At 47.3% G+C, this 27,585-nt stretch overlaps 1 protein-coding gene across 1 annotated transcript in view; it reads left to right on the top strand.

The window, feature by feature from the left end:
- ANKRD16 (ankyrin repeat domain 16) overlaps positions 1–27,585 on the top strand; it is a 472,159-nt gene that overhangs the window by 306,647 nt on the left and 137,927 nt on the right. The gene's annotated exons all lie outside the window — the stretch shown is intronic.

Genomic DNA, 27,585 nt, shown 5'->3' with positions numbered 1-27,585 from the left:
CCCAATAAAACCCAAAGCAGAGGTGAAGGAAGCAAAACCTGAAGGAGGGGTAAGAGAAGTGAGACCTCAATGTGGGGGAAGAGAAAAGAAATCCCAAGGTGGGGTGACGGAAGCACAACCTCAAGACCGGATGAGGAAAGCGAGGCCCCAAGGCGGGGTGAGCGAGACAAGAACCGAAGGCAGTGTGAAGGAAGCAAGACCTCGAGGCGGGGTGAGAGAAGTGAAACCCGATGGCAGGGTGAGAGAGGCAAGACCCCATGGTGTTATTAAGGAAACGAGACCCAAAAGTGGGGTGAGTGACTTGTGTCAACTGGTTGGAACTGTGCCAAAGAGGCACCTAAACTGTCGGCTTAGACTCTGCACGAGGGGCAGCAGGCCTCGTAGGAAAGACATAGAAGGATGGGGGTCAGAAACCTGCCATCATTCACTTGACAGGGCTAAGGGCCTTATTGTACTTTCTATTGTAGTTATATGTTTTTCTTTTATAATGATAGGAACCAGGCTCGGTCTAACATAGGATTCTGGACAAAAGACGGTTCTTGATTTTTCTTTTCAAAAGGCATCCTGACGAGCACCGTCTTTTGCATTTCCTTTGTAGAGTAGCAGCAGTATTCTTAGGTACAGGAAAAGTATAGGTTTGTGAGTGATAATAAAGGAAAGAGAGACACAATGCCACCTTGTCTGTCTCCTAATTCTGACCTATCACATATTCTGCTTGCCCTGTCCCATATGGTGTGTTAAGCTGAGCAGTTTCACTCCTGTAGTCCCAAAGGGGTTGGCTCCTCCTTGAGGAGAAAGAATTCTGTGGATTTGTCACAGCACATAGAATATGTTTGGAATAGAGCCAAGCACAATATGCACATACAATATGCTCTAAATATGAGTGAGCCCATCCAATACACTCAGAATATGCAAAAGCAAAATCAATATTCTGACTGTAGCATGCACACCCACTACAAGCACAGGCAGTTTGTTTGGAACACAAACATGGCAACTGAAAACAGTACGCTTAGAAGCGACATATGCACAGACCATATGCACAGACCATATGCTCAGAATATAAATGAGCACAATGCACACCTCCAAAATCTAATATGCACTTAATGTAAGCAAGCGCAAACAATACAGTTGTTATCTGCATGAGCACACAAAAAACACAATATGCCTGAAATGGACATAGGATGGACAATATGCTTGGAATATGCATATGCACAAAGATATACTTTAAATGAAAAAGCATACATACAACCGCCCTATACAAACATAATATACTACATATAAACATTAGAAAACACAAACAATTAGGAACACACAGAACATTGAAAAAAGGAAATGAGCAGAATTGTTTTTGGCAAAAAGTGTTAGTTACTACCCAGTGTCACAGATGATCTTAATAATACACCAGAGACAGTTCAAGGGTTTTTATTGTTTTGATTCATTCATGAGTTTATGCCCACCCCTCTCTCTACCTTTAACGTAGGACTGAGCGGTCCCGCTCTAACCTGAACACCAGACTGTTACTAGAGATCAGTACCCCCGACTGTCTAAGGAACAGTCTAGGGGTTTCTATTGATGGTTTTCCCCACAAGAATGATTTCAGGGTTGTGCCTTTCAGATAACCTGGTTTTCACCCTCAGTGTTACTTCCACGGAAACCTGTGGTTTTTCCAACAGTAATTACTGAAGTAATTACTCTGAAATCACTTTGAATTATATAGGGGGTTGCGGGTTAATGGATTAAAAGGGGTGGAGAGGATCTTGGGGTTCTAGTGTAGGGGAGGGGGATTTGGTAGGATGCCCCCAAATTTTGTAAATAAATTGAAGTGATTTTTTTCAAAATAATTACTTTGAAGTAATTACCGTCTGAAAAATGACATGGGACCACTTCCACACCCTGATATTCTTTTCCAAGAATCTCTCTCTCCTCTGTCCTCTTCTCATTCTACTTTCCCTTCTCCAACCACCTTCTCCACCTTTTTTTTTGCTCTTTCTACATCTCCTCTCCCTCGCTCCCGACTACTGCCCTCCACCTTCCAATCTTCTTACTGCTACTCCCCATGTTACTTCTACTCTCCCCTCAGTACACTACTTCTCTCCTCCCTACACACTACTACTAGTCCCTCTTCATACTACTACTCTCCCCTCTCCACACAACTACTACTCACCCCTTTCCACACCGCAATTACTCGCCCCTCTCCATGCCACTACGACTCGCCCCTCTCCATGCCACTACGACTCACCCCTCTCTACTCCACTACTACTCCACCCTACCCTCATCACTACTACTCTCCTCCCACCCTTTTCTTATGTTCACTCTTTCACTTGCTCACACACCTTATCATTCACTCTCTACACACACCTAGCAGTCCACTCATACACACGTGTTACGCTCACCTGGTTCCACGGGGACGCCACCCAGCAGTTGGGACTCAGGTATCCTTCTCTGCGGTTCCCAGGTTGACCAGCGGGAGGGTTCTGCCTGGAATACAGGGCGGCAATGTTCAAGACTGGGCAACTGGGGTAAACAGCCCCCCGCCACCCCGTATATCCACAGCCTCTCTGGACCTCTCCTCGCCTTGTTTTTAATGAAGGTGTGCTCTCCGTCCTGCCTTCTTGGCAGGGGTGCGTTGTGCTTGGTGGGCGATTGTGATCAAGTTACTTCACTGATGCCGGCCCGCTTTGAGTCTTTCAGGTAGGTCTTATTGCTGTGGTATATTGTTGTCCTTGCATGCCTTTTTTGGTCTAACTAATGTCTTTTTCTCTTCCTTAGGTGCGCGGAAGTCCAATATGTGGCATAGACTGAATCGGGTCTCGTCGGTAAGTAATGGCGTATTTAGAGAGCCTTGATGCGGTGAGTTGGCGCTATGCGCAGCGCTATGATGCCTTGCCTTTTGCAAACCTGTTGTCTTTTCTTCCCCACAGGTCGCGGTGCTCACCCGGTGCATGGAATTCCTGAGGCGATGCTGGTCGAGGAGCGGCTTGCAAGGTAAGCTTTTCGGCACCGTTCATTAAATTGTAAAATGTCTAATGCCTTGTTTCTTCCTTTTTTGCAGATCGACGGTATGGGAGGAGCGCTGGTTCCGGGATGCTGATTGCAAGAGCTGTAGATAGCTAACGATGAAATTACAGGTAAGCTGTTGCTGCTAACGATGTCCTTTTCCTTCTTAACAGATGCTGTTCTTCCGAGGTTCGCGGGTGCAGCTGAGCACAGTGAGAGTCAAGTTGCAGAATTGCAAAGTAACGCGAAGCGTGTTATCCCAGTCGGGTGTGGTTTAAATAGTTTCAAGAAAGTAGTCCCAGTTAAATAGTTCCTATGGTACCACACCCAAAAATACTATACCGCATAGCTTGGTTCCAAGGAGCCAAGCTATGTGGATGCCTCCATGTTTACTGGCACTGAAATAAAGTAGTTCACAACACAAGTCCTTTATCAAGTATGAGCATGGCACCAAAGGTGCCAGGACTGGCCCCAAGAAGGCCTAGGCCAAGGATGCCTGGGTTTAGTGGAGACCCGAGTCAAGACCCTTCCTGGCCCATGGGCTTGCCAGGGGGTCTTCTGGATGTGGGTCGTGACAGCACTCCCCCCCCCCCCCCCCCAACGCCCCTCTCAAGGTGTTCCTTCTGTCCGGCCCAGGTTTAGTTGGGAAATTTCAATGATAGTTTTTGATCAGACGTGGCGCATGAACGTTTTCACAGGGTTCCCAGGATCTATCTTGGGGTCCAAATCCTTTCCAATCAATTAGATAGTATAGCTTCCCCCTTGAGTACCTAGAATCCAGTATGCCTTTAACTTTGAATTCTGGTTCTCCGTCAACAAGTATGGGTTTTGGTTGTGTTCAAATCCGTGTACAAGGCTGCATTGGTTTTAAAAGGGACACATGAAATACCAGGTGGATGTGTAGATTGGATGGTAAATCTAATTTGACGGCCGCTGGATTAATAATCGCCTTGATGGTGTAGGGCCCTAAGTACCTGGGTTGAAAGGTCCGGGTTCCTTTGATGGGTATAAACCTAGCGGCCAGCCAAACCTTGTCCCCTACTTGATAGTCTGGGGCCTTTTTCCTGTGTTGGTCGGCAAATTGTTTTTGCTTGTCTTTGGCGCAAATTAGATGTTCTTTGGCCTTTTTGAAAGCCTGAGTGATGTTGGTGTGAAGGGTTTTTACTGCTGGCATTTCCAAGCTGGTTGGGAGATCCAGTTCTGAGGTACGTGGGTGTCTGCCATATAGGGTGTAAAAGGGTGTTTGTCCGGTACTGGAATGCAAGGAGTTGTTATATGCGTACTCGGCTATCCATAGTAAGTCCTTCCGGTCTCTTAGTTCATGGTGCAACATGCATCGTAGGTATTGCTCAAGGGTCTGGTTGGTCCTCTCGGTCTGACCGTCCGTTTGGGGGCGATGGCGAGTGGATAGCCAGATGTCAATTTGCGCCATTGCACAACACTTTCTCCAAAAGTTGGAGACGAACTGGCTACCTCGATCGGAGATCAGGACTGATGGGAAGCCATGTAGTTAAACAATACCGTCCAGAAATACCTTGTGCAGGAGGTATGTCCAAAGGTTTCATAAGGCCAGATGGTTTTTGTTTTTGCGATTTATTTTGTGCGCAGACTCCACAAGACTGAATGTATTGGATGACATCTCTACGCCAGGTAGGCCACCAGAAGTTCTGTTTCACCTTGGCTAAGGTCTTGGTAATTCCAGGGTGCCCTTCGATCAGAGAATCGTGATAACCTGAAATGACTTGTTGTTGTAAGTCCTTGGTGGGTATGTACCGACGACCCTTAAAAAAGGGCAAGTGATCTTTGATTGAATATTGTTCCCCCTGCTCTTGCCATGCAAGGAGGGTATCCAGATTCATGGTTTGTTGAATTTCTTTTCTCAGATCCATTTGGGTTAAGGCCGTAGTGAGGCCTAAGAGTTTGTCTTCAGGTATGATGGGGACTGGGTCTGGGGCCGTATAAACTATGTCATCAGTGCCAGTATGAGAGAGCGCGTAAGCTTTTCCATTCTTGACCACTGGTCGAAATGTAATGACCTAATCATATTCGGCGAAGAAAAGAGCCCATCGCAACTGGCGTGAAGACTGGGCTTTAGCTGTTTTAAGATATTGCAGGTTTCGGTGGTCCGTGATAACTGTATGGTGTGTCTGGCCCCCAGAAGGTAGTGTTGCCAGGCTTTAAAGGCGGATTTGATTGCCAAGAGTTCTTTGTCCGTGATGGCGTAATTTATTTCTGGAGGTGAGAACTTCTTCGACCAGAAGGCCACTGGATGTAGCTGGCCAGTTTCAGGATCTCTTTGTGAGAGGACAGCTCCCATAGCTATACTGGAAGCATCCGTTTCCACGATATAAGGACGATCTGGACGTGGATGTCGCAGGATTGGCGCTGAGGTGAACCTTTTCTTGAGTTCCTGAAAAGCTTTTTCTGCTTTTTCGGTCCAGGCAAATTTTTTGTTATTTTTTCGTAGCAATACAGTGATTCGGTGTACAACTTGGGAGAAGTCTGGTATGAACCGACGATAGAAGTTCGCAAAGCCCAACATACTCTGTACTACTTTTACTGACGTTGGTGATGGCCACTTCAGAACGGCGTCAACCTTGTGCAGGTCCATCCTGATGCCTCCGGGAGTAAGGATAAAGCCTAGAAACTCTACTTCGGTTACGTGAAAAAAACACTTTCCAAGCTTTGCATATAAACGATGTTCACGGAACTTGGCGAGGACTGAACGGACATGCTTGATATGATCCTGTTTTGAGGTTGAGTACACTAGGATATAATATATGTACACTAGGGCGCAGACATCAATTAACTCTCTCAAAACATCATTCATGAAATATTGGAATGCTGCCGGAGCGTTGCATAACCCAAAGGGCATGACTTGATATTCGAATAAACCATATTTGGTACGGAAAGCAGTTTTCCATTCGTCTCCGATTCTGACCCGGACCAGGTGGTACGCTCCTCGAAGATCCAATTTGGTGTAAATCTGAGCATCTTTGACCTGGTCCAGCATTTCCGGGATAAGTGGCAAGGGGTAACGGTTCTTTACAGTGATCTGGTTGAATGCGTGGTAGTCAATACAGGTCCTTAAGTCCCCTTATTTTTTCGGCACGAAGAACAAAGGACTGGCTGCAGGGGACTTCGATGGACGTATGAATCCGTTTGCAAGGTATTGGTCTAAATAAGACTTCAGATGAAGATTTTCAGGTTCCGTAAGAGCATAGATTCTACCACAAGGGACTTGAGCACCAGGAACAAGGTCGATTTGACAGTCATAGGGCCTGTGTGGCGGCAGGGTGTTTGCTTGGTCATTCTGGAATACATCCTGGAAATCCCTGTATTCCTCTGCCAAGGTATTAGTTGCACGCAGTGTTGATGTTGTCGTTCCGGGAGTTGTAGAAATACTGAAAGCTGGTTTCTGTTCTTGATAACAGGCTGGAGAGCAGTCACTGGGGAAGGTTAATTTCCTGGCCCGCCAGTCAATCAAAGGGTTGTGAGTGACTAACCATGGCATCCCTAGTATAAGCCGGAATTGAGGTGCCTTGATTAGATCGAACGAAATGAGTTCCCGATGCCCGTCCTGGCACAGCAAGGTTATCTCGGCTGTGCATTGGGTTACGGGTCCGGAAGCGATTTCTGTCCCATCCACCGTAGTCACCTTGTCTGTAGTCGGCTTAAAACATAAGGGAAGCCCCATCTCTGCAGCCAGGTCTTGATCTATATAATTCCCGACTGCCCTGCTGTCGATGTACGCCTCAAAGGCATGCATTCTTGACCGTTGGTTATTGATTAAGATCACTGGTATTGCAAAGTGTGAGGTCTGCGGCTCTTTCCTCTCACTCGACAAACTGACCTCTACGTTTGCCGAGCTGGGTAGTTTTCCGATTTAGATTCCTTCTCTTTATCTTTTTCCGTGGCCCGACGATCTTCCTTGGGGGTTTCACTGGGCAGTCCTTCAGGAAATGCCCAGGTTTTCCGCAATACAGACATAGTTGTTGTTGCATTCTTTTATCTCGCTCTTGTTTTGTTAATGGAGGTCGCACCCCCCCCAATTTGCATGGGCTCTACAGTGCTTTCTTGTGCTCGAGTTACATTGTCTTTAGACCGAACATACACAGCCCGAGGATCCATTTTGGAACGATCTGCTTTTCGGTCTTGAAACTGGTGGTCTAGTTGTACGACCAGATTTATGAACTCAGAACAGTCTCGAGGAGGATCAACTACTTGAGCTAGAAGATCTTTTAATTCGCCTTGTAAGCACCGATGAAACAACGTGTTTCTTTTGTTTTCAGGCCACCTAGCTTCAGCAACCAATCTGTTAAAAGTAGCAATGTACGTTAACAAGTCCTGAATCCCCTGTCGAAGGGCAAGGAGTTAATTGTCCACTGCTCCCTCTTGGGTATGGCGAGCAAAAAGTTTCTCCATTTCCCTTTGAAATCCCCCAAAGTCATGTAATAAAGGATCATCATGGGTCACCAATGGTACAGACCAATCTGCTGCGCTACCGCTCAGATATGATAAAACAAAGGCTACCCGAGCTTGGTTGTTTGGAAATGCTCCTGGCCTGCACAGAAAGTGAAGGTGACACTTATTCATGAAAGCTGCATATTTCCGTGGATCACCTGTAAACCGCTCCAGTGGTGCCAAAGGAACTGTTCCTGGTAGCATAATTTGTACCGGAGTAGAGGAAGTGGATAGCAGGATAGGATTCTGCATCGTTCGGTTGCTTCCATGTAGAGTTGTCTGTCCTGCTTGTGATTGCAAGTATTGTCTGCTAATGTCTTCAGTGCGTTCCTTAGTCACTATTAAATCTCTTCGAAGAGCGTTAGTCTCCTGTCGGGCAGAATGAACCTCAGCGTGCAGTTCTCCTATTAATTGGGCCAATTGGTCTAATTCTGAGGTCTCCATGGCGCCCAGGTGGATTGGTTCTGTTACGCTCACATGGTTCCACGAGGACGCCACCCAGCAGTTGGGACTCAGGTATCCTTCTCTGCGGTTCCCAGGTTGACCAGCGGGAGGGTTCTGCCTGGAATACAGGTGGGCAATGTTCAAGACTGGGCAACTGGGGTAAACAGCCCCCCACCACCCCGTATACCCGCGGCCCCTCTGGACCTCTCCTCACCTTGTTTTTAATGCAGGTGTGCTCTTCGTCCTGCCTTCTTGGCAGGGGCGCGTTGTGCTTGGTGGGCGATTGCGATCAAGTTACTTCACTGATGCCGGCCCGCTTTGTGTCTTTCAGGTAGGTCTTATTGCTGTTCTATATTGTTGTCCTTGCATGCCTTTTTTGGTCTAACTAATGTCTTTTTCTCTTCCTTAGGTGCGCGGAAGTGCAATATGTGGCATAGACTGAATCGGGTCTCGCCGGTAAGTAATGGCGTATTTAGAGCGCCTTGATGCGGTGAGTTGGCACTATGCGCAGAGCTATGATGCCTTGCCTTTTGCTAACCTGTTGTCTTTTCTTCCCCACAGGTCACGGTGCTCACCCGGTGCATGGAATTCCTGAGGCGATGCTGGTCGAGGAGCGGCTTGAGAGGTAAGCTTTTCGGCACTGTTCGTTAAATTGTAAAATGTCTAATGCCTTGTTTCTTCCTTTTTTGCAGATTCGATGGTCCGGAAGAGCGCTGGTTCCGGGATGCTGATCGCAAGAGCTGTAGACAGCTAACAATGAAATTACAGGTAAGCTGCTGCTGCTAACAATGTCCTTTTCTTTCTTAACAGATGCTGTTCTTCCGAGGTTCGCAGGTGCAGCTGAGCACGGTGAGCGTCACGCTGCAGAATTGCAAAGCAACGCAAAGCGTGTTGTCCCAGTCGGGTGTAGTTTAAATAGTTTCAAGAAAGTAGTCCCGGTTAAATAGTTTCTATGCTACCACACCCAAAAATACTATACCGCATAGCTTGGTTCCTCCATGGAGCCAAGCTATGTGGATGCCTCCATGTTGACTGGCACTGAAATAAAGTAGTTCCCAACACAAGTCCTTTATCAAGTATGAGCCTGGCCCCAAGAAGGCCTAGGCCAAGGATGCCTGGGTTTAGTGGAGACCCGAGTCAAGACCCTTCCTGGCCCATGGGCTTGTCAGGGGGTCTTCTGGATGTGGGTCGTGACACACGCACATTTACTTTCAGTACCACTTCCTCTCACCAACCAATATCAACCTCTTCCAAGCTACTCCGCACTATCATTTGGCCACTTCTACCTCCGCTCGCCTCACCTGAACAACCCACAATTTCCTGTCTCCCAGCCCTCCCTTTATACTGCACTCCATTCTCCCATTGGTGATCCCTCCCCCCTGGTTCCATGGGTCAGTCTTTACCAAATCTCCCTGTCCGGGAGGCGGTACAAACTACAGAGGATACAAAATTGAACTAAGCTGAGCCCCTTTATTGTCTGGAGGTCTGTTGGGCTTCTGCAATGGCCGCGTGCACTGGTGAGTTATGGCGTTTCAGTCCCAGATCGTGTGAGGAACTTGTCGGCCCTTTCAGTCTGCTTGTTTTACCGGGGACCAATTCCTCGCTTCTGTAAGGAAGGCATGCTATCAACAATAAGAGACACAAGTGACCACAGTTCAAGGGTGTTTATTGAACTTCAAAAAAGGTTTGGAAAACACTTATCTAATCCTAAATCTATAGATGGGAACAAGCTACGGCTATGAAATATTAACGCAGTCCTAGTGGTATCTTGTCAAAATAAAAGGGCCTATACAAATAAACCTATTACCAATCCTTACCTCAAATACAAATAGTGTGGGAAACTTTGGGAAATGATATGTCAGGATGGTCAGGCCCTTGGCCTCCTTTCCCCACGTTTTCTGCGCGGGACAAGGCGGTACTCGAGCTTAGCACAATCTCTGGCTTCTCTAGCATGAGGATACAGTTCATTCATTAGCATCGGGGTCTTCTGTGTCCAAGGCTCTTTGCCTTTCAAAGTCTATTCTTTCAGATGGCCTGATGCGACAAACAAACAATATGTTACTTTCCTCTTAGAATGTTCGCACGATATTCATACATCCAATTTCTCAGGTGATTCACGGTTCACCCCTGATCCACCTCAGCCGGGCTCAGATCTTTTTCAACACAATGTTCAATCAGTCTCCCTCCGCCGGGTTCGGACCAATTTCAATTTCCAATTCAACTTTTAACACAAACTTGCTTTAACCAAAAGCTTGCAGCTGATCTCCCTCCGTCAGGCCAGGACCAACTTCATCTATTTTGTCATCAACTTTCTTTACACTATTAACATTGAAGACTTTTGAATGTGCACAGGGTTTTGCTTGACCCGTTGCAGGACCACTTCGATTTCAAAATTGCTTTTCCAGTCTTTCTTTTTTGCCACCTTTCAGTTGGATACCTTACATAGACTTTCAAATGAGCACACCCATGGTGCCGGACCACTCTGTCTAAGGTATCGTATCTTGCCTATTAAGTTCAATCACTCATCTGTTGTTTGCTTGCGCCGATTACCACATACACTTCATACACTATTAGCTTCAGCTTTCACTCATACAATGTTGCTGCTTGCAACCTTGGCTTCAACACAGACCGGTTTGGTATCAGTCTCCCCAACTCACCGGCTTTGCTGACTTCACTGTCGCTGCTTTGTTGTAGGAGCCAAGGACAGTACCAGGGCGGCAAGCGATTCTCCCCGCCTTGACTATCGACATGGGAGATCCCCTGGTACAGACAACACACAAACCAGGATTCTTCAGCCTTGATTCCTGGTCTTATGTTTCCTATTCTGGAAGGTTCATGAAAGTAACAGTCACTTGTTGAAAAGGTCAATGTCCCTCCTTGCGACCCCCTTTGGGTTTTTTTGCTGACTTTCGCCTTGTATTAAATTGCTATCTTGGAACTGCTGCTTCCTTGTGTGCTATGCATTGCTCAGAGTGTGCTCTTGTGCTCCGCCTTTTATCGGTGTGGGGAAGTGTAATGGAAGTCAGGTGTGTGCAATGCTCAGTAATTGCCTGACCCTGCCTGACCATTATATTGGGACATGTCAGGTATACAGCACAGGTGTTGGTCCGTTTTCTCACATAGTGAGCTGTCCGCGAGAAAGTGTTTGTGTCGGGAAAGGGGAGCTTGAGTTTCTAATTATCCTACCTGGTAGGATGGGGTAAAGGTGTTACAGGAAAGGGGATCCCGTGTCTCGCCATCCGGTGTCCCACTCCCACTCGCCGAAGACCCTCACCCAGATGGTCCTCCCACACTGGTCCACCCCCAGGAACTGGATCCAAAAGCAATGGGCGTGTCCTGGTCACCTGGATGACAGATCCCCGGAGACTAGCGGGTGAGACACCTTCAGGTTTCTCAGACTTCTCTCCCAGCTAAGAGAAACATCCATGGAGCGGTCTGTGTGTGCGCGGTCCTCTGTTGCTTTTTTTTCACGTCACGGTTAATATTGTTTGTACAGCAAGTTGCTGTTCCCCAGGTCGCATAGCGATATTTCTCGACTTGTGAAAGCTCTTCTTCAACCTTAGCTCACAATATATCACTACTTCATAGCATTCACTGTTATTATGCAGTTTATATCAGTGCTATAGTTAAAATAATTTGGGGGGGCATGTCCAGCAGCCATGAGGTGAAGTCGCTTACTCCATGAGCCCCTGCCTGATCCGCTAAATTCATTAGCCTCACTACCATATAATGCAATAAAACTGCAGAAATGCACAAACACGTGGTGGGAGTACCTTTGAGAGTGAGCAGGAAGTGGTGAGGCCGAGGAGTTGTGAAAAGAGGATGAGAAAAGACGAGGTGTCAGTGAAGGAAAATGGCGCCTGCAGCCTGAATGGGGGTCCGAAGCTGCAGGGACTACAGCGAGGAAACAATAGAAGTGGCAATGAGGAGGACATGGACCAACATATTGCAGTGGGTGAGCACTCGCTCAACCTAGCGTGCTCTGAATATTGCACAGAAGGGATTCCAGTTGCTGCTAGGCGGACAGCAGTACACCTAGATAAACTCTACCATCTACATTCAAAGCACGTTAAAGACCAAGGGAACACAGACCTCTGCTCCTTGGTTTCAGGCTCTAAATGTTGATAGTGGAAATCACTATATGAGCTTGTGTAAAAGAGGGAAGCACGTTCTTGAGCCCATCACCAAGACATCAACCCCCTAATACTCAGAAATCGACAGAGCCTTGTTAACTCCCAAAACAGCTTATCACAAAATCCACTATGCAGGAAGCTTGGTTGAAGCTGATAACTGCACTGAAGAATCACTCCTTCTGCATAACCTATCCTTGAAATGAAGATGGCACAGACCTGAGCCTAAGAAGGGAGAGGAAGAGAGAAGGCTGGCCCGCTGTGGGAGACAGAGCTCTGATGCGAAAGGTGCACAACAGCAGTGCCGGCACCTGCCAAAAAAGTGCTGAATGCAGAAGCTGGACCCACAGAGGCGACTAGCATAACAAGGAAGATGCTGACAGAGTAGCCCGCCTGGGGAGGAGGTGCCACGAGAAAGGACTGAGCACTCCTGGGAGTCCACCCATAATAGATGAGAAGTGGACCTTACAGACCACTCCAGTAACGTGCAACTACGCAGACCACCCCCCCCTGAGAGCACAGCAACCATCGGAGTAGACTTGCACAGAGGACACTCTACTTATATGTTGGCCAGACATCACAAAGTAAAGACCAGGTAGAACAAAATGGAAGCTGTTGCCCGCAAAGGGGAGGGGGACAGTGATACTCTGCAGGAGGGCTGCAACACACAGACATAGACAAGTCAGATGAGAGCAGATCCTAAAAGCCATCACAGTGCTGCAGCCCACTTTGGAGAGGAAAGTGGATGTATGTATGTATGTATGTATGTATTTAGTTTTTATATAGCGCCGATAGCCCGCAGGCATCAGGGCGCTTGTACCTAGAACACCGATACTGCGAGACCGAAGATGAGTTCATAACTGATGTGGGGCGAATTGTAGAGACCCAGGCGGATGAAAACAAACAGCATATAGAGAGAACCATGACCGAGGTACAGGAACTCAAATTGAAAGTAGCAGCGCAGGAGCGCGGAGCAGAGGATGCAGAAGGAAGGGCATGGCAGAACAATATCCAGATGCTGGGGCTGCCGGATGGGGGAGAGGGCAAGGACCCTATGACATATGTGGAAAATATGCTCCTGCAGGAAGAAGGGCCGGGTACCCTGTCACAGGCCTCCACGATGGAGAGAGCCCATAGGTCCCTTTCTAGAAGGCCCCCGCCCGGGGCTCACCCGAGACCCCTGATTGCAAAGATCCTAAACTACAGACACAGGGAAACAATTCTAACGTCTTCCAGGCAAGGGGGAATCATTGAGAGCGGGTCGGCCAAGATTGCAGTATACCCGGACTACACATTGAATGTACAGAGGCAGAGGGTGACGTTCGGGCCCACGAAAGAGAGACTGCAGTGTTCCGGCCTCAAATAAATTCTGATCTACCCGGCAAAACTGAAAGTCCAGCATAATGGCACTTTTTTTGACAGCACAGAGGGGGCTCCCACTTGGATGGATATGCAGGGGTTGACCCCACCTATGGGGGAGGCAAGAAGCAGAGACCTGAGGGGCTGTAGAGAGGTGAGAGAGAACAGACCCTAGAAGACATGCAGTAGGGAACCAAGTATTACGCATATGGCGGGAGCGCGGGAAAGAAGAGACTTTACAGGGAGGTTGAGACAGGGACAGGCTGATTTGTAGACGCTGGGTTGAGAAGCTCCGTCAACATCACTGTGTCCTCCTCATACTAACTTTGTTGGCGTTCTTTAGGGTGCAAGCAAGGTGCACCCGGCCGCTGCGTGTGAGTCTGGTGGGAGGGGGAGCAGCGTACCGGTGGAGCACAAGAAGCGGCACAGCCTGAACGAGTCATGAGCCGTTGGCTGGTTTTCATAGGATGTTTGCGGTTTGGGGGGAGTCGCAAGTTATGTTGGGATGCATGCTGACCGGCCACAGAACCCTCACTACAACGCTAACAAAAGGGACGCCCAGACACCTGGAAGTCATATGGGGAGTGGGGGGGGCGGGAGAGTTACAAGGTAAAGGGACAGAGGCTCTAGAGTTGTACGGGAGGAGGAGGAGGCAAGTCGGGGAAGCAGGAGAGGGGGTAGTCGGAGGGAGTCGAGTGGGACACCGGGGAGGTGGGAGGTAGAAGGCTGAAATTAGTAGCATTAAAATTGTTTCCTGGAATGTCACGGGCTAAACCGCTTTGTCAACCAGAACTAAGTGCACACGTATTTGAGGAGCAAAGAGGTGCATATAGACCTCCTACAGGAGACATACCTCACTGCAGCTAGGTAGGCAACAATCGACATGAAATGGGGGGGGGCAGATGTATGGCTCACCCTACTCTGCATATACTAGAGGCACACTTATATGGGTGGCTCCCACAATGCCCTTTAGAGTATTGGAATGGAAGAGTGACAATGAGGGTAGGATGGTGGTATTGCACGGGTTCTTGGAGCATTGGGAAGTTTGCATTATCCATACGTAGGCACCCAACCACTACACTAATGCCTTCTTTAGGTCATTGGGTCCCAGACTGGCACCATACAGGGGTGCTCTGTGGATAGGGGGGTAGAGGGACTGCATAATGGACCCTGCATTAGAGGGATCAGATGGGAAGCATGAGAAACTAGCATCATTGGAGAAAGCACTAGGCACCCTGCTGCGCGAACTGGGGCTGGGAGACATCTGAAGGTAACTACATGGGGATCAGAAGGGCCACTCTTATTATTCATGCCCGCATGATGTGCACACGAGAAATGATTAAATGCTTACGGGAGCAGAGTCCTAAGGGAAATTCATGGCAGCCGAGTACAGGCCGAGGGCCCTGTCCGACTATGCACGGCTGGTTATGACATGGCATAGAGCATGGGTCAGACCCCCCATTGCAACGTGCAAATTAAGAGCAGAGGCACTACTGAATGAGCAGTTCCAGACCCATATGGGGAGAGGATAGAGGAGTTTTTCGAATAGAACACTGGGAGCGTTGAAAGCGAGGGAACACTGTGGGAAACCTTCAAGGTAGTGATGAGAGGGGAGGCAATAGGCAAAATGGGGGGCATAAGAAGGGACCTGCTGCTTAGCATCGCAAGCACGGTAGAGCAGATGGAAACACTGGCAGAAGCAACAGAACGAACAAAGGGGAGGGAATAGGAATTTACCGAGTTTAGACAGAAGTGTATCGCAGGCTGGGAGCGATTGGGCAAGCATGATTATACCAAGTACTTGGTGAGGCTCCACGAAAGTGGGGACACGCCTGGAAGAGTGCTGGCCTGGCTGTGTCACACAGAGGAAAAGAAGGGAATGATCAATGTTATCAGGGATCAATGCAGGGAGGAGTGGGGCTCAAAGCGAGATCAATGCGATCTTTGGCCGATTTTACTGACCGCTATACAACACGGAAGTGCAGGCAGAAGCAGGGGAAATGGAAGAGACACTGGGCGATAAAGCGCTGCCGCGGCTTGACCGAGAGCAGGCACAGATACTGGATGCCCTGCTCACTGAGGAGGAGTTGAAGGCTATTATCCTCTCATTGCCTACCGGCAAAACGCCAGGAGCCGATGGGCTGCCAGCAGAATTTTACAAGGCGTATGTTGGAGATCTGGCGCCAAAACTCCTACAGACGCTAGAAGGAGCATTTGAGGCCGGGTCACTGCCTGCGACTTTGCGGGAATCGATTATAGTGGCGATACTTAAACTGGCGCAATCACCACTTGAGTGTGGCTCTTATAGTTCGCTCTCAATAATAAACCAGGACTGTAAAATATTAGCGGCACTCCTAGCAAACAGGCAGCATAACATAGTCAATACCCTAGTCCACCCGGATCAGACTGGCTATGTTCCCGGCAGGAATACATCCTGGAACCTGCGCACCATATGTTTAGTTTAATTTATTATTTGTAATGCGTGCCAGACCCGGGGTTATCAGGGCGCAATAGACATCAAGAGGGTTGTTCAGCTTAGGTTACAGTGCTGGGCAATATCATACATTTATATACAGTCAATGGTAATAAGGATGGTCTGTACAAGAAAGGCATGAAAACTGGAGGTTACACAATAAATCGCAAAGTACATAATAAAAGTGCAATAGGTAGTGTATACAATAAGTACAAGAAGGAGCGAAGATTCCAGTGAATACATACTAGGATGCTAGTGGTCGTTCTCCTTGATCCAGCGGATGACATGAGATCTAAAGCTTGAGTAGGGTAGGTCAGCCCTCAGGGGTGGGGGGAGGGAGTTCCAGGATTGGGCAGCTTTGACCGGGAAACTACTCCTGCCAGTCTTCGTGTGTTTATACCTGGGCACTGTAAGAAGGTTAGCGTTATTAGTTCTTGTATGTCGGTTGGCAAGTTGTCTTGTAAATCTGTCTGTGAGATATTTTGGGGCAGCTTGGTGAATGTTTTGAGAAAGATTTTATCATTATAGCCAGTTATTGGATCTTCTATGGTCAGAAATATGGGCTTTCTTAGGAATGCTTAGGACTGCTCTTAAGGCGTTGTTTTGCAAGATCTGGATCTTACTGGTAATGTATTTATTACACCATATGTATAGGGCATTACAATAGTCCAGTTTGGATAGAACAAGGGCTCTTGCCAAGGTAATGCAGTTGTTGGGGGAGAGGAAGGGTTTAGCTGCTCTAATTAGTTTGCAGGTGTAGGCTGTTGATGAGGCCATGGAGTTGATTTGCTTTTTGTAGTTTAATGCTGAGTCTAAATAGAAACCAAGGGTTTTGACTTCCTTGGTTACTGTGATGTTATTATCATCTATTATAAAGTTGGAATAGTTATGACCTAGTTGGGTGAGATTTGCCGGGGTGCCTAGGATGAGGAGTTTCAGCTTGTCATCATTCAGGCATAGACCATGAGAGGCCATCCATGCCTGGATGATGAGGTACACTATATTCACAAAGGCCAAAACCTTGTTGTAGTCGCTGTCGGTGGGATGAGGATCTGGGTATCATCTGCATATTTAGTGTAGGTGATACCCAGGTCGTCTAGATCATCAAAAAGGGGCTTCGTGAAAATGTTGTATAGAGTGGGGGATACGCAAGAACCCTGTGGCACCCCGCAGGTGATTGGTATGGGGTCCCCTGCTACTATGGGGGTGAAGACGCACATAGATCTATTATCCAAAAAGGATTGGATCTATTCTATCGCCTCTGGTGAGAAGTGGGCGGCTGAATCCAAGTGGTTGCACATGATCTTGTGGTCTACTAGGTCGAACGCTGCTGATAGATGAAGTAGCAATAGTAGTGCTGCCTTACCATTGTCTCTCAGCGCGTTGATCTGTGCCTTGAGGTCTATTAGCACTGTTTCAGTTCTGTGTTGTGGTCTAAATCCTGACTGCCGTACTCCTAAAAGTTTGTTGCATTCCAGAAATGGTTAGATTTGGAGGTAAGCTACCTTGTCCAGGATTTTGAGCAGGAACGGGACTGTGGTGATGGGTCGGTAGTTCGTGGGAATGGAAGGGTCAAGGGTTTGTTTTTTAAGTAAAGGGAGAACCCAAGACTGTTTCAAGTTGTTGGGTATGGGGCCAGTGGAGAAGGAGGCGTTTACAAGTTTGGAGATGAAAGGTGAGAGGTTCCGTGCAGCATCTTTTATAATTTGGGCTAGGCACGGGTCGCCATGGCAGTTGGAGGCTTTGAGTCCAAGGATGATTTTTTCGACTTCTAGAATGGATACTGTGATAAAGTTGAAGCGGGGTGTGTGTTGATCGGGAGGTGGTGGCGGTGGTTGGGGCCGAGGCTTGGACATATTGTTAGGCTTAGGGGCAGGAGGAGGGTTTCTTTTTTATTTTTGATCTTAGCTTGGAGAGTCGCTACCTTATTAGATAGGGCACTCTGAATGCTGGTGCACCATAGTTTGTCTTTGTGACAGGTATCTGGTGCTATGATGGGTCTTTAAGGATTGTGAACAATTCTTTGGTAGTAGAGTTGGCTTGCATAATGTGCAAATTGAAAGAGGATTGTTTGGCAAGTATGATTTTCTTTTTTGTAGAGGGAGGCTATTATACTGAGAATGTTTTTGTTGGATTCGGAAGGGTCTTGTCTCCCAGATTGTTCGCTTTTACGTGTTTCTAGTCTCAAAGCTTTCAGGTCAGGGGTGAACCAGGAGTTCACATGTTTTATAAGTTTCCTCTTTCTAGTTTTCAATAGTGCTATAGCTTTTAATGATAACATTATTTTGTTATATTCCTCTACCATAGTGAAGGGGTCAGTGTTGGCAGGGAGCGAGTTTAAGGTGGGAACAATCAGTGGGGTGAGTTTTTCAGCTGTGATGTTTCTTTTATTTCTCGTGGGGATGGCTGGGGCCATGTTAGTGGCGGGTGGTAGAGGTGTCACCTCTAGAGAGGAGATCAGGTGATGGTCAGGCCAACGTTGAGGATTGATGGACGTAATGGAGGTCTGGCAGTTGTGATCTGCTACCCAGTCAAGGGTTCTTTCTTTGTTATGGGTGGCGCCTGTCACTTTTTGGATGAAGCCCAGTTCCTCAAGGGAGTCGTTGATGAGCATGGCGTTTGTGTCGGATAGATCATTAAAGCCTAAGTTAAAATCTCCTAGGAGGAGACAGTAAGAGGCGTTTTTAAGATTGTCGGATAAGATGTTCGTTAGGTCTTCTTCGAAGGAGCCTAGGGGACCAGGCGGTCTGTATATAAGGTGGATGGACAAGGTCTGGGAATCCAAAATGTTAACTTGGCCGTGAGGGATTTGCAAGAGTCTAGGTTTTGGGGTGTGGAGAGTCTCAGTGATAGACTAGTTTTAGAAATGATGGCAAGGCCTCCACCTCAAGACTTAGTGCAATCTATTCTAAGGAGTGTGTAGTCCTCGGGAATGGCTAGCATGATTGCCGGGCCTGCTGCTGAGTGCAGCCAGGATTCTGTGATGGCAAAGAAGTCATTTTTTTCTGTCTGGAGCAGGTCTACAATTTCCGTTGCGTGGGCTACCATGGAACAGGCATTTATAAGGGCTCTTTTTAAGCTAGTCTGGGTGGGTTCCTTAGATAGTGACTGGGAATCGTGAGAGTTTTTAGGGTGGATGTTGAAGTCTCGGGTAAGCCGGCTATTGAGCTGGAGTGGGTGTTTGGTCTTGAAGGTTTTGTGGAGGGAAATGTTAGTGTAAAACTGTGGGTTACTATAGGTATTGTTCATAAGAGGGCGATAAGTGTTAGCTCGAGGTTCATATATTTTGGGGAGTCTAGCGCAAAGTTTAAGGTTTCTTTGCAGGAGACTGCACGGACTGGTGTTCAAATTATTCTGGCTTGGGAATTTGCTGTTATGGGTCACCGGATAGTGTGTAGTAACTGTTAATGGTGAGGTAGGAATTCTAATGGGATGTAAGGTGCTAATAATGTGTAGAATAGTCCTTAGCAGGACAGTATAGATCATTGGCAGGTACATGGCTTACTTGTGTGATTAATCGGTGGGATCAGAAATAGCTCTAAGGCCGGGAAGGAGTGTAGAGTGCTGGGGACTCAGGGGGGCACTGTTGTCAGTAGGCGGCCTGGGTAGGCGGTATAACTAGGCGCTAAGGGGCAGGCATATCAGAGATTGCCTGGAGATGCAGATAGGAAGGTTCCGATTTGGTGGAGTGCATTTACAACTTAAATGACAGATACAGTGCAGAAACGACTAAGTGGTGCTGGGCAGATAGAATACAGAGTTAAAATAGTGCACTAGGCAGATAAGAATACTACTTCAGTACAGATGGCACTAGGCAGGTAAGGAGCGACTTCAATTCAGTTGGCACTAGGCAGGTGAAATAGCAGTGACTAGTAATTAGGCAAATAGGAAGCAACTTCAGTACAATTAGCACTAGGTGAAATAGCAGTGACTAGTAGCTAGGCAGATAGGCAGAGGCTTCAGTACAAATGGTGCTAGGTTAATAAAAGGCACTTCAATGCATCAGGCAGCATGGCCAGCTCGGTCAGCTCAGTCAGGATCGGAGCCTTTTCTGAGTGCCTTCTCTAAAGGGCTGGCTCTCGCCTACCAGCAATCCCATTGTCTTCTTACTGGGGAAGGGGGCCAATCACGTCGGTCTAGTTCACGCCCAGAGGGGTGAGGAAGTGGTAGCCCAGGAGGCAATGATAGACCAGACCAAAAGGGCAGAGGATGAGTATGCGGTTGCTTCACTGAATGCAACAAAAGCCGAGGAATGAAGGCAGCCCAGCGAGGAGTGACGCAGAATGACCGTCACCGGCTCACTCTGAGTAAAATGAAGCACACCAGGAAGTACCGGTGAGTTGCCGGGAGGGAAGCTGGGACACCGAGGAATATTGGCAGATGTGCCAAGGGGGAATAATTGTAAAGAAAGCAAATGGAGCAATTGAAAGAGAATGAAACTGTGAAAATTTCACTGAAAGGGAAACCAAACGAAAAGTCGCTTTCACAAATGTCAATCTGTGAAATACACATTGGAGAAAAGCCCTGGCAGGATAGCATACCAGGCATATACACAATTAGATAAAGCAGACCCAAGAAGATATTACGTTGAAAAGTGGACGCAGAGCCCCCATGAGGAAAGATCCTGGCAAGAAGACATACCAGACAGTTGCATGTGTGTTTAGGAAAGCCCCAGCAGGAGAGTATACCAAGCAGTTACAAGTGTGGGTAAGAAAGCCCTGGTAGGGAAATACACCAAGCAAGGACAAACAGTGTATAAGAAATACATCGCCACAAAGGGGTCCTGAGAAGCATATATCAGGACTAGCCAAAGGCTGTGTAAAGCCAGAGAGAAGAGGAGTGAAAACCTGGCTGGGGTGTACACCAGATATCCTAACAAGATAAAGAAAAATAACCAAGTTGTTTTGAGTATCAGTTGTGTTGTGAAGGAAGTGAAACTCAAGGAACTGATATCTTTGAATATACAAAAGACGGAAGAGAAATCTAGGGGAAGGGAATCACCCTGTGCAGATGCGTTGCTAGGGGGGGCTAAGGGGGCTATAGCCCCTGATCTTTTGGTTGTAAAATCTCAGGAGCTACAACCAAAAGACTAGCTAGCCCACAGTCCCGACAGTTCTGACATCAGCGTAGCCCCGGGTCTTTTGCAGACCTAGCAACACCCCTGACCCTGTGGAACAAGGAACTCTATCCTTTTGGAACGTTTGTGTTGGCGTTATGCATTTTTCCTTTTGAACATTTATCAATCACTCAAGGCCAAAGACATTACCCTTTTCACCTTAGAGTTTATTTTATTAGAGTGTGAGGGCCAGAATAGCACCTTGGACATGGGACGGTTTTGTTTTGGACATTCTGACATCGACAGACCCTTAGTTTTGGTTGTAGGTAGGGAAACACCTCTAGTGCAGGGACAGAGAGGCATTTCCCAACCCCCATTTGTTTTAATAAGTCTTTGACCAAAACCATGAATCCCTTGGGTCCGAAATCTCATTTCTGGCTCCTCACAATATGCAATAATAATTAGAAAACCTTACAAAAACCCACTCCTGTAGAAAGAACACAGGATATGCAAGGTAGCAAGATGCTGCACTCTGGGTAATGAGACGGGGAGAAAAGGCAATAATCATAATGTTCTTGTACAGGATATATTCTTAAAGTGCAAAACAAAAGTGATTAAAGTGACCTAGTCAGTCTCTCTTCCCAAAATGGAACGGGGTACAGATATCGGACAATAATATCTTTGCGGATTCTTGATGGTTTGACAACCGCAAACTAGGCTTCTTCGCTGTTTATAATTCAATTTGGTTTGAAATTCCACAGTCCCTGTAGTCCAGCGACAAGCAGATGTCGAGGGGGGGGTCGAACCGAAGAAGGCTGCAATTTGAAGCGAGGCTTGAACAGTGCCGATAAGGGATGTCACAAGATTCAGTTCGACGGTGGAGGCTCGACAGCAGGTGGGCTGATGACGAGATGCACAGTCGGTTTGATGTGGGTCTCGAAGGGTGCAGTTTGGAGAGAATACAAGGGTCAGTTAATTTGTTGACTAGATTGGTGATGAAGAGGCTGGTAGTTTGAATGGTAGTTTAGCGATGCAGGTGCAGCAATGCTTCTTTTTTTTCGAGCCGAGGCAGCGATGCTCTTCTGCGGGCACGGTGGAGCTGCACAATAATTTGAACAGACGGAATTGCGTTTCGAAAGTTGGTTAGTGCCAATGGCAGTTTCAGAGGGTCGTGTTTGTATGAACTGCATTGAATGTGCTCAAATGATGGCTTGCAGTGGTTCAACAGTGAAAGTACAGGAATCCTGGCTGTTTATACTCTTAGGAGCTGAGATTCCCACTCCAGGGTCTCAGGGGTAAGAGTAATCCTTTTCCTCAAGCTCCCAAACACGGGGGAGGCTGGCACAAACTTTCAGGGGTTCTTCAGCATGGCGAGGTCCTCGGTTGCCGGTCTTGCTCCAACAGGAATTCACCCCCAGTGTGCCCTGGGGATTGTTAGGGCACAGGTCTTATATCTACCCTGGACTACAGGTCTTCACCTCACAGCTGGAGGACTTCAGAAAGGACTGCTTTCCCAGCGGGGTCCAAACGAAATATTCTTGAAGGTTTGTAGTCCAGAGATGATTTAAAGGAGGAGTGGGAGACCCCTTCTTTAAAAGGCAAATGGCTAGAGGTAATTTGACAAAAGCAAGCCTGCTTTCAGGGTCCACTCCCTATCCATGAAAAACAAGTGGGCTGTGCCTTCTGGCATCACACCCAAAGTGCTTTCTGCTACTGGAAGGGGATAGGTAGGAAGGACAGAAAGGCAGAGAGAAACAAGAGGAGGGAGTTTCTACCCAGTTCTAAGGGGCTCCCTCTGTCTACACTAACACTTCCCCCTTCTTTTGTCAATAGCGTCAAAGGCCATTTTGGTATGCTGCACCCTGGTGTGAGACTGCTGTCATGGTCATGAGGTCAAGGGCACAGGCATGCAGGGGTCGTATGCACAGGAGACCTGGGTGGACACTGTTCTGGCGCCGTTGGCGTCAGGCTCATGAACAAAAGTAAACAAGAACATCCATTTAACACCAAAAAGATTTTATTATGGACATAGCACTTCAGATGCATTAACCTTGAACATTCCATCAGTTAAGCAGGATGCATTAACCTTGAACATTCCATCCATTAAGCAGCCCCAAGTGTATTATTGGGTGTGGCTGCTAATGGATTGCCTTCGCACGTGCTCATTCTCTAGGAGTGGCAGGGTATGGCTGGTAAGCCGGCACTAATGGGCGTGGCCACGATCTCAGCTTTATAAGATGCCCGATCCTCAAGACAGACGCTTTGTGTTATTCTGCACTTGCAAGCAGCGTAACGCTCACTGTCGCCTGAGGTCAGACTTACCTTTGAAGATCCTGCTTCCTGGACATCCTTCTTCCTGCCAGCATACTTACCAACTGGGAGAAGCTGATCTTACCTGTACATCTCTTCGGCAAACCAAGTATTAATCTTTACACTTTCCGGAACACCAAAATCTTCATCTTGGCACCACAGCACGACACGCTCCATCGTTGACAGCAGCGCATGCAAAGGAAAAACAGAAGACACAAGGTTAGACATTGAAAAAAAGTCAGTTTAAGGTTGCGCTTCGCCATACTTTGCGTTTTTCCTTAAACCATCACTAACCTGCTGTCGAACATTGCAGAAGCATCCATCTTCCATCCGGCCGCGTCTCGCGTCTCACAACTGCATTGAGGCCGCATTTCCATCTAAGGGAAGAAAACAGAAGAGAGACATTATTGCGAGCATAAATAGGAGCAACATATAAAGACATTAAACAGAACGAACAGCATCACAAGAGCTCAAGAAAGTCTTACCAATCATAAGGGGAAGCGTAGTCGCAGCTGGACTGGACTAATCCCTATCAGGGATCAGTGAAGGAACTAGATCCCATTCGACGTGCCCCTGCCAGACAGCAGGACGGAGAGCTTATCTACCATAATTCACAGGAGCAGTATCGCCACGTACCACTGCTCACAGATTTTATACTGAGGGAGAGGCCTGAAGGGGGTGATTCAAGTTCAGGGAGTGCTGCAACCGTGCCCCAACGCCTCCGAAGAGACCAGGTGAGCGTAACAACTACTCCTTTTGTGATTAGTTGTGCCCTTTGATTCCTGTACCCAGGGCAGCTTCTTTTGGAGTGGCTGTCTTACTGGAGATATTGTTACTTGCCCTCACAAAGGATCAATGACAGGGCTTCTACACCCATACCAGATGGCCAGATGGCATTTCCTCACACACAGAGGAGTTGCTTATGCTTCTGAGGGCCAGAGGAGCTGGTGCCCTGGAATTTTGGCTGCCTTGCCCAGCGCTTCCCAGCGACTTAGCAAGGACAATTGATTTGCATTATTCTGCTGTTAATAATGGATCCTTCACTTGATTCCAATCTACTGTTTCAAATGCTGACGGGAGCCTTGATCCAGAAGCTGACAATAGCCAGAGACTTATGAGCAGGAGAGTAGCCTGCTGGGGCTCCAGTCCAGATCTTGGTGGTAGCTGCAAACCTACACGAGCTGAGTGGAGGTTTTGCAACCCTGGGAAATTGAGAAGTGCCTGTGGTTGACCCTCAGCAGGGGGATATAATTATTGCAGCCTGAAAAGTAATGAGTTAGTGTTAAGGAGAAACTCCTACCAAAGCAGAACCATGGGCAACAGGGGGAAAACTATGTTTTTGCCCCAGTTAAAGATCAAGGAGAGCCCTGCAGCAAGTTTGGTTATCTGAACAGAAGGCGTTTGTCACATGACAACAAGTTCATAAATCAACCGTGAATGCATTTACGGATGATGCTTTTCTGGGTGCGGATGCCCCAGAACTCTGTATATTATAATAGGAATTGCCCATTGACCTAATGAAATGTGGTGCTCTTGCCATAGGTCCTTTCAATTGACTTGATGTATCCCTCCGTCCTGACACTGTTACCTGAGAATCTCCCTTTTATGTTAGTCTCCTAGGTCTAATGGAAATGTCTCTCATCCTACCCTGATTCTAGGATGATTAAGAGGGACCCAAAATAGACCCAATGAGACCAGGTCAATCCTAAAGCAGGAATTAGGAATTGAAGAAGAGAGGGAGAACCAATCCTATGATACTGGGTGTCAACCCTGTAATCAGAGGGATGACGCCAAGTTCTGATACTGGGTTTTGATTCAGGACCCACCCCCTGCCAGGTAGGTTTTTTCTGTTTTTTGCACATTGCTGTTGTGAACAAACTCGCCCTTTGCCCACAACTGAAGGCTATTATGTTTAATTTTACATGTGCAAGTGTTCTTTTCTTCCCCCCCATGACACGCTAGAGAATTAAACATCAAACTGTTGGAATGTGTTTAAACCCTGGAAGGTCTGATCCCATCATGCTGGTTGTAAAATATAAATGTCTGGGTTATTTACAGAGCCTTTTGAGGGAGATGATCATAATGCTTGCAAATGTTGGTTCTCCATTAGCTCCCTGAAAGGGTGCGCTGGCCAATCAGGAAGTTGGGAATCCAGGCTGTGTTCTCTGGTAAAAGCCTGTGTTCTATCTGAGCAGTCTGAGTGTTGCTGGCCCGAACCCCCTTTCTTTTCCCTGCTCCTCCCCGCTCCCGTCTCACCCCTTAGCACCCATGTAGATCACACGTGGGTGCGTTTAAAAAGCTAATTCCAAGAAAAAGTAAGGTAAAAATACCGTACTTAAGACTGGTGCTCTCAGTTGACCTTAAATAAGGTTGCTCAATCATATATAGCTCTTGCGTAAAATAATTCAAATGTCAGACAAAATATATTTCCAAATGGTACAAAGTTTTTCCAAGAGAAATGTTTAATTCACATTTCCTGGTTTTATATCTTTCTTGATTAGTTCAGATATTGCGAGGCAACTCAAAATCGATAGGTCAATTATTAACAATAGTACATATGCCAATGCATTTCGGTCTGAGACCATCTTCAGGGCTGTACTGAAGTGAGTGTAGAATCTGCACCGTGTTAACATCAATTATTCATCAGAATACACATAAATATAATAGATAATTCAAAATAAAGCAAGGCACATACCCCAAATAGATCCAAATGGATGTTGTACATGTAAGAGAAAAATAAATATGAAAAATATGTCAACATACATTATATCGCTAACCATTCATAGTTGTTTTTCCTCTTTGTATTTTGTGTCCTGTACCTGCTAATTGTGAGTTGTCCTCTCCTGTGAATGCGTTCGTAGAACGTCTCCAGTGTTCCTGTTAATTGCCAGAGGGGAATATATATTACTATTATTCTAGCTATATCCAATTGAGAAGCTATTTCAACCTGAAAAGTTAAATGGGCTCTTACCTGCACTCGTGTGATTCGCGCGCGGGACCGATCGCGCTCCCTGTGAGAGCGAAAGTGAACTGCGCGCGTTTAAAAAGCTAACATTTTAACTTGCAGCTTGACGCCGTGCTTCTCTTCCCCAGCCCACTTACCTTGTTGATGACATCACAGTCATCAGTACGGAAAATGGACTAGATAAGTACCACGTGGTGTCAGAGATGCAAGGAAAGATTTATGTTTGTTTAATTTAAACACGCCCTGTGTATCGGCTGTACAGGTGCTAATGGTGATGTAACTCTTGGCAGCAGCAGCACCCACCTGCGTTAAGGGAATCTCTCTTCGCTCGGGTTCTTAACTTGGGCGGCGGGCCGTTCCTGATAGGGTCAGCCCACCGCCTTGGGCCATAGCACCTCATTAGTGCTCTTGGAATGCTTAGTGGCCAGTCTCGACACTGGGAACGTGAGTATCATCTGCTGGGATAAGCCTGCGTTCGTGGTGTTTGCTCGATGCTGCCTTCCCACTGATTACCTTAAATAAATGCACCTCTGCACCCCTCTGCTCCACAACTGCACGCCCCCTTCCTTCCTGAGCCCAATGCTGTCCATCCTGCTACTGCTTCCCTGCTTCCCTGGCGTTCACATCTTGCAGCGCCCTGGCTCGCCCACCCCGCTTCACCACTGGCATCGCAGGGCATACGTGAACACGCTGAATTCTTGTTTTCATTGTTCTACATTGTTACTTTGATTTTTTTTGTCATCCGTGAGGTGTGACATGCTGCCAATGCCCTGCCACCTCTGCAATGCCTCCGCTTGGCTCAGCTATTTCCGCAGCTGTTACCACACAATAAAGTACTTCACTGACACCATTCTGGCCGAATTCCACACATAATTGGAACACCCACTCAAAATATTCTAATTTGCCTACCCAGTCCGGATTCATATTTCTGAAACCGAGAAGTCCAGAAGTGCTGGGGCCTTCTCTTTTGGAAGGCCTTGGGCTCTTACATGAATGTCATGCCCAGCATGCCTGACTTCACATGAGCACTGACACATCTTTGGATCCTTGTTGGCCACTGTTTGAACCGCACCCCCACACATGTGAAATGGACTTGCACCCTGATAGCAACTAGCAGAATCCCTTGCCTGCCCTGATGAAAGGCACTGATTGCAGCGCGATGCCTATACTAACCTGTCCATCGCCATTTGGTGTCGCCTATCTCAGTCTACCAGAGACCATAAGAGAGGTGCACATCAACTGGGCCACGCAGATTCATTAGAAACCCATGAACTGGACCTGACCCTGAACTGCATCCTTTCAAGCTCATTCCTCAATCCTTCTTCCCACATAGTGCATGCTGGCTTGTACCTCCCATGTGAATATCCCCTACTTAGTTGCTCATTTT

Source organism: Ambystoma mexicanum, chromosome 12, assembly GCF_040938575.1.
Source record: "Ambystoma mexicanum isolate Mex_15411 chromosome 12, UKY_AmexF1_1, whole genome shotgun sequence".
Taxonomy (NCBI): domain Eukaryota; kingdom Metazoa; phylum Chordata; class Amphibia; order Caudata; family Ambystomatidae; genus Ambystoma; species Ambystoma mexicanum.
This window is presented reverse-complemented; position numbering and strand designations above follow the sequence as displayed.